The sequence below is a fragment of the Oncorhynchus kisutch genome, linkage group LG15 (assembly GCF_002021735.2).
Source record: "Oncorhynchus kisutch isolate 150728-3 linkage group LG15, Okis_V2, whole genome shotgun sequence".
Lineage (NCBI taxonomy): Eukaryota > Metazoa > Chordata > Actinopteri > Salmoniformes > Salmonidae > Oncorhynchus > Oncorhynchus kisutch.
The window spans coordinates 80,728,143-80,736,254 of record NC_034188.2 but is presented as its reverse complement, the minus strand read 5'-3'; positions in this window follow the sequence as shown (position 1 = coordinate 80,736,254).

Sequence of the window (8,112 nt, the reverse complement as noted above, 5' to 3'; positions counted from 1 at the left end):
TTATTTATTTATTTATTTTACCTTTATTTAACCAGGTAGGCAAGTTGAGAACAAGTTCTCATTTACAATTGCGACCTGGCAAAGATAAAGCAAAGCAGTTCGACAGATACAACGACACAGAGTTACACATGGAGTAAAACAAACATACAGTCAATAATACAGTATAAACAAGTCTATATACAATGTGAGCAAATGAGGTGAGAAGGGAGGTAAAGGCAAAAAAGGCCATGGTGGCAAAGTAAATACAATATAGCAAGTAAAACACTGGAATGGTAGTTTTGTGATGGAAGAATGTGCAAAGTAGAAATAAAAATAATGGGGTGCAAAGGAGCAAAATAAATAAATAAATAAATAAAAATTAAATACAGTTGGGAAAGAGGTAGTTGTTTGGGCTAAATTATAGGTGGGCTATGTACAGGTGCAGTAATCTGTGAGCTGCTCTGACAGTTGGTGCTTAAAGCTTAACATGTTGATTATTATAATTTGACCCTGCTGGTCATCTATGAGCATTTGAACATCTTGGCCATGTTCTGTTATAATGTCCCTCAGGCGCAGTCAGAAGAGGACTGGCCACCGCTCATAGCCTGGTTCCTCTCTAGGTTTCTTCCTAGGTTCTGGCCTTTCTAGGGAGTTTTTCCTAGCCACTGTGCTTCTACACCTGCATTGCTTGCTGTTTGGGGTTTTAGGCTGGGTTTCTGTACAGCACTTTGAGATATCAGCTGAGGGGAGAAGGGCTTTATAAATAGATTTTATTTGATTTCATATGAACAATAAAATCAGGGTTTTATTCCTCAAAGATTAAGATCTCTATTAGAGCTATAGAAACATAACATCTCTATTAGAACTATAGAAACATCGCTATTAGAACTATAGAAACATAATATCTCTATTAGAACTATAGAAACATAACATCTCTATTAGAACTATAGAAACATAACATCTCTATTAGAACTATAGAAACATCGCTATTAGAACTATAGAAACATAATATCTCTATTAGAACTATAGAAACATAACATCTCTATTAGAACTATAGAAACATCGCTATTAGAACTATAGAAACATAATATCTCTTAGAGCTATAGAAACATAATATCTCTATTAGAACTATAGAAACATCGCTATTAGAACTATAGAAACATAATATCTCTTAGAGCTATAGAAACATAATATCTCTATTAGAACTATAGAAACATCGCTATTAGAACTATAGAAACATAATATCTCTTAGAGCTATAGAAACATAATATCTCTATTAGAACTATAGAAACATAACATCTCTATTAGAACTATAGAAACATATCTCTATTAGAACTATAGAAACATAACATCTCTATTAGAACTATAGAAACATCGCTATTAGAACTATAGAAACATAACATCTCTATTAGAACTAAAGAAACATCGCTATTAGAACTATAGAAACATAATATCTCTTAGAGCTATAGAAACATAATATCTCTATTAGAACTATAGAAACATAACATCTCTATTAGAACTATAGAAACATAATATCTCTATTAGAACTATAGAAACATATCTCTATTAGAACTATAGAAACATAATATCTCTATTAGAACTATAGAAACATATCTCTATTAGAACTATAGAAACATAACATCTCTATTAGAACTAAAGAAACATCGCTATTAGAACTATAGAAACATATCTCTATTAGAACTATAGAAACATAATATCTCTATTAGAACTATAGAAACATAATATCTCTTAGAGCTATAGAAACATAATATCTCTATTAGAACTATAGAAACATAATATCTCTATTTGAACTATAGAAACATATCTCTATTAGAGCTATAGAAACATAATATCTCTATTAGAACTATAGAAACAGAACATCTCTATTAGAACTATAGAAACAGAACATCTCTATTAGAACTATAGAAACAGAACATCTCTATTAGAACTATAGAAACATAACATCTCTATTAGAACTATAGAAACATATCTCTATTAGAACTATAGAAACATAACATCTATTAGAACTATAGAAACATAACATCTCTATTAGAACTAGAAACAAGAACAATAGAAACAACATTGAATGTAAAGTAAGACAGTTTTTCCAAAAGCACTGATATTAACATATTGTATGCAGTAAAACATGTTTATGGAATAGGCCTATTTTCTATACTAACTTTTCTCCTACTAATTATTTCCCATACTAACTTCACTAACTTCACTTTTACTTGATGTTTGTCCATATGTTTGTCTTTCCCATATTATCGTGTCAAGTCCATCTTATAATTTCCGGGACAGTCTCCATTGCTTTCTAGCCACTGACGGCTTCTTCTCTGCTGGCCAGTTCACATCTGCCACTTTCACACATTCAGGTGGTCCTCCAATTACTTCCAGATACTGTGGTAAAACTGAGATGACCTTTTGGTCACTGGCAGCAGGTATCGCATCAGACACACAATCTGAACATCTCCATACCAGTTTATCATCTCTTGGGTTTGTTGACTCCATTCCTGTGCATGCACTTTGACCTTTTGTTCTTTGACCTCCAGTATAACGCCAGGGTATGGTTGTTCATCCTAGTTCACAATGCACCACTGTCCAGTGTGGTGAGCCTCGATGACATCTGGACAAAGTGGAGCTGAGGTATCTGGGTCGATGACATCTGGACGAAGTGGAGCTGAGGTATCTGGGTCGGTGACATCTGGACGAAGTGGAGCTGAGGTATCTGGGTCGATGACATCTGGACGAAGTGGAGCTGAGGTATCTGGGTCGATGACATCTGGACGAAGTGGAGCTGAGGTATCTGGGTCGATGACATCTGGACGAAGTGGAGCTGAGGTATCTGGGTCGGTGACATCTGGACGAAGTGGAGCTGAGGTATCTGGGTCGGTGACATCTGGACGAAGTGGAGCTGAGAGACCATGGCCATTAGCCGGGACTGTGATTTCTTGGAGTCCATAACATGGTCAATCCCACATGCTTTGCCCTGCTTGGCAGAGACAACTGTCTCTGTATTTGAGGATGCCAGGCACGATACTCTTTCCTTTTATGGTGACCAGAGGTACCCCAGAAATCCTCTGTGCCTTACTTTCCACCTCTGCCTCACTGACATAATACAATGTATTTGAGTGCCAGAGTCCCTTACCTCCTGATAGAAATACATTGTGTCCGTTATGTCTTTCCAGTGGTGGACCAAGAGGTCAGCTGACCCGCCCACTCCAACACTGTTTCTCCTGCTCTCAACATCTGTGTTATTTCTGTCTGACCCACCATTGCTTTCACTCCTGCCTTGTTCCTCTTTCTGTGACATCATTCACTCTTTTTTTTTTTTTCAACTCTCTAAAACCTTTCAGTAAATCCTGTGTTTTTTTCCAAGGTAGGTTGCTCGGTGATCCAGGTCAGCTTCCCTGTGCTGTCTTTAGAGTCTTTGCTTTTCAGCAGCACTTACTTTTTAATTTGCCATATCTTTCAAAAGGAAAGCCATATTATATTACAAATTGCAATATTGAAACAGTATAAAATCTTCCGGTGATAATAAAAAGTTAGTCATGTTATTGTCACTGGTGTTACCAGGAACAGTAACGCCAGTGACGAATCTGCTGACAAGGTGTTATTGGATAATTATTTCAATCATATTTGCTTTCCCCATACTGTAAACTGTATAACACCAGTGACGGGCTTCAAAGCTTCGCATTAAATTACCAAATTTAATATCAAATTGCTAACATATGAAGAGTGAGTGAAGACTTACCATGTGCTCTTCAAAACAGCCCTGCTCCAATGAACCTTTGACCCAGGAAGAAGTTGGCAAGGATGTTGCATTTAAAAAATATATTTTTAAGGGTAAAACCAGTGACATGAAATTAAGTGACATATATTCTCTGTAATTAATTTATAATAATTAGTTGATATTTTAGTTTAAGTAATTCCCTAAACAGCTATAATACATTTAAAGTTGTAGATTTTTTTAAAATGTTGACTCAAATATGTCACTAAACCATAACTCCTGGCAAGGGACAAGCCATTTTCATGGTGCTGACCGCGTTCTACGATGATATGGAAAATTTCATTTGCAATATAACTGTCTTTAAATATGTTTATTAACAATAAAACACTTCAATAATACAAAAATATTTATATTATCCCATTTTTGTGTGTTTTTCCCTGGGGGTTAAGGCAGGGATCAGGAAAGACACAATTTCTGTAGAATCACCCATTTATCGTAATGAATGATATCAGCAAAATATCCACGATGTTTGGTCGGTGTTGATCATTTTATAGTCCCAGCTCTAGTATACAGTAGGTCTTGATGTGAGACAGTTGTGTTGGTCAATCAACGTCTGCTGTCTGTTGGATTGCATCATAATGTCACGTTCTGACCTTAGTTCCTTTGTTTTGTCTTTGTTTTAGTATGGTCAGGGCGTGAGTTGGGGTGGGCAGTCTATGTTGGTTTTTCTATGTTGGTTTTTGTGTTCGGCCTTGTATGGTTCTCAGAGGCAGGTGTCGTTAGTTGTCTCTGATTGAGAATCATACTTAGGTAGCCTTTTTCCACCTGGGTTTCGTGGGTGTTTATTTCCTGTTTAGTGTTTGTCATTCACCTTACGGGACTGTTCATTTGTTGTTTATTGTTTTTGTTCAGTCTTCATTTTGCTTCATTAAATTATGGACACTTACCACGCTGCGTTTTGGTCCTCCGATCCTTCTCGTTACTCCTCCTCAGAAGAGGAGGATGAGATCCCTTACACATAATACATTTAGCATTATAATGATGTATTTTAGTGAAGATCAGCAACACAGAGAACCCATGACCCACACTAATGTTCTAATGTTCCCAAATGATGGCACCGCCCGGAGGGGTTGGCTGCGGTCTTATCGGCTCTTAACGAACCATGCTATTTTGTATGTTTTTTTCGAGTTGTTCGTAACTTGTTTTGCACATAACGTTGCTGCTACCATCTCTTATGACCGAAAAGAGTTTCTGGACATCAGAACTGCGATTACTCACCTCAGATTAGACAAAGAGCTTTTCTTCAATGAGTCAGACGGGAGATACTACAGACACCCGACCAGACCCAGATCCCCGTCATTCGCTGGAGAAGGAAACTGAGATTTCGCTGAAAATGATCAGGGTGCCTTCTGAGGATGAGGTGACGAGTGCCTAATCTGCCTTTGCCTTCCGTCCTGCTAGCTAACGTTCAATCGCTGGAAAATAAGTGGGACGAACTGAAAGCACGTATATCCTACTAACGGGACATTAAAAACTGTAATATCTTATGTTTCACAGAGTCGTGGCTGAACGACGATATTAAGAACATACAGCTGGCAGGTTATACACTCTATCAGCAGGACAGAACAGCAGCCTCTGGTAAGACATGGGGCTGGGGGACTATCCATATATGTAAACAGCAGGTGCACGATATCTAAGAAAGTCTAGCCTGAGGTAGATTATCTCATGATAAACTGTAGACCACACTATCTACCTAGAGAGTTTTCATCTGTATTTTTCGTAGCTGTCTATTTACCACCACAGACCGATGCTGGCACTAAAACCTCACTCAATGAGCTGCATACGGCCATTAGCAAACAGGATAACATTCATCCAGAGGTGGTGCTCCCAGTGGCCGGGGACTTTAATGCAGTGAAACTTAAATCAGCCGTACCTAAATTCTATCAGCATGTTAAATGTGCAACCAGGGGTAAAAAAAAACTCAGAAGCCATGGATACGTACATATCCCAACCTGAAACCATGGATACGTACATATCCCAACCTGAAGCCATGGATACGTACATATCCCAACCTGAAACCATGGATACGTACATATCCCAACCTGAAGCCATGGATACGTACATATCCCAACCTGAAACCATGGATACGTACATATCCCAACCTGAAGCCATGGATACGTACATATCCCAACCTGAAACCATGGATACGTACATATCCCAACCTGAAGCCATGGATACGTACATATCCCAACCTGAAACCATGGATACGTACATATCCCAACCTGAAGCCATGGATACGTACATATCCCAACCTGAAACCATGGATACATACATATCCCAACCTGAAACCATGGATACGTACATATCCCAACCTGAAACCATGGATACGTACATATCCCAACCTGAAACCATGGATACGTACATATCCCAACCTGAAACCATGGATACGTACATATCCCAACCTGAAACCATGGATACGTACATATCCCAACCTGAAACCATGGATACGTACATATCCCAACCTGAAACCATGGATTACAGGCAAAATTCGCACTGAGCTAAAGGCTAGAGCTGCCGCTTTCAAGGAGCAGGACTCTAAAACGGAAGCTTATAAGAAATCCCCCTATGCCCTCCGATGAACCATTAAACAGGCAAAGCGTCAACACAGGTCTAAGATCGAATCGTACTACACCGGCTCCAACGCTCGTCGGATGTGGCAGGGCTTGCAAACTATTACAGACTACAAAGGGAAGCACAGCCGAGAGCTGACCAGTGACACGAGCCTACCAAACGAGCAGAATAACTTCTATGTTCGCTTCGAGGAAAGTAACACTGAAACATGCATGACAGCATCAGCTGTTCCGGACGACTGTGTGATCACGCTCTCTGCAGCCAATGTGAGTAAGACCTTTAAACAGGTCAACATTCACAAGGTCGCCGGGCCAGACGGATTACCAGGACGTGTATTCTGAGCATGAGCTGACCAACTGGCAAGTGTCTTCACTGACATTTTCAACATGTCTCTGATTGAGTCTGTAATACCAACATATTTCAAGCAGACCACCATAAACCCTACACCCACTCCAATTTGCATACCACATCAACAGATCCACAGATGATGCCATCTCTATTGCACTCCACACTGCCCTTTCCCACCTGGACAAAAGGAACACCTATGTGAGAATGTTATTCATTGACTACAGCTCAGTGTTCAACACCATAGTGCCCTCAAAGTTCATCACTAAGCTAAGGACCCTGGGATAAACACCCCCCCCTGCAACTGGATCCTGGACTTCCTGACAGGCCGCCCCCAGGTGGTAAGGTTAGGTAACAAGACTCCAGCCACCCTAGTCAGACTGTTCTCTCTGCTACCGCACGGAAAGCGGTACCGGAGCGCCAAGGCTAGGTCCAAGAGGCTTCTAAACAGCTTCTACCCCCAGCCATAAGACTCCTGAACATTGAATTAAATGGCTACCCAGACTCTTTGCATTGCCCCCCCCCCTCTTCTATGCTGCTGCTACTCTCTTATCTTTGCAGTCACTTTAATAACTCTATGTACATATTACCTCAATTACCTCAACACCTGTGCCCCCGCACATTGACTCTGTACCAGTACCCCCTGTATATGACTCCACTATCTCTAGCCACTTTAATCATAAAACATTGGATGTAATACATGTATCACTAGTCACTTTAAACAATGCCACTTCATATAATGTTTACATACCCTACATTACTCATCTCATATGTATATACTGTACTCGATACCATCTACTGCATCTTGCCTATGCCGCTCGGCCATCACTCATTCATATATCTTTATGTACATATTCTTTATCCATTTACACTTGTGTGTATACGGTAGTTGTTGTGAAATTGTTAGATTACTAGTTAGATATTACTGCACGGTCAGAACTAGAAGCACAAGTATTTCGCGACTCTCGCATTAACATCTGCTAACCATGTGTATGTGACCATTAACATCTGCTAACCATGTGTATGTGACCATTAACATCTGCTAACCATGTGTATGTGACCATTAACATCTGCTAACCGTGTGTATGTGACCATTAACATCTGCTAACCATGTGTATGTGACCATTAACATCTGCTAACCATGTGTATGTGACCATTAACATCTGCTAACCGTGTGTATGTGACCTTAACATCTGCTAACCATGTGTATGTGACCATTAACATCTGCTAACCATGTGTATGTGACCTTAACATCTGCTAACCATGTGTATGTGACCATTAACATCTGCTAACCATGTGTATGTGACCATTAACATCTGCTAACCGTGTGTATGTGACCTTAACATCTGCTAACCATGTGTATGTGACCATTAACATCTGCTAACCGTGTGTATGTGACCTTAACATCTGCTAACCATGTGTATGTG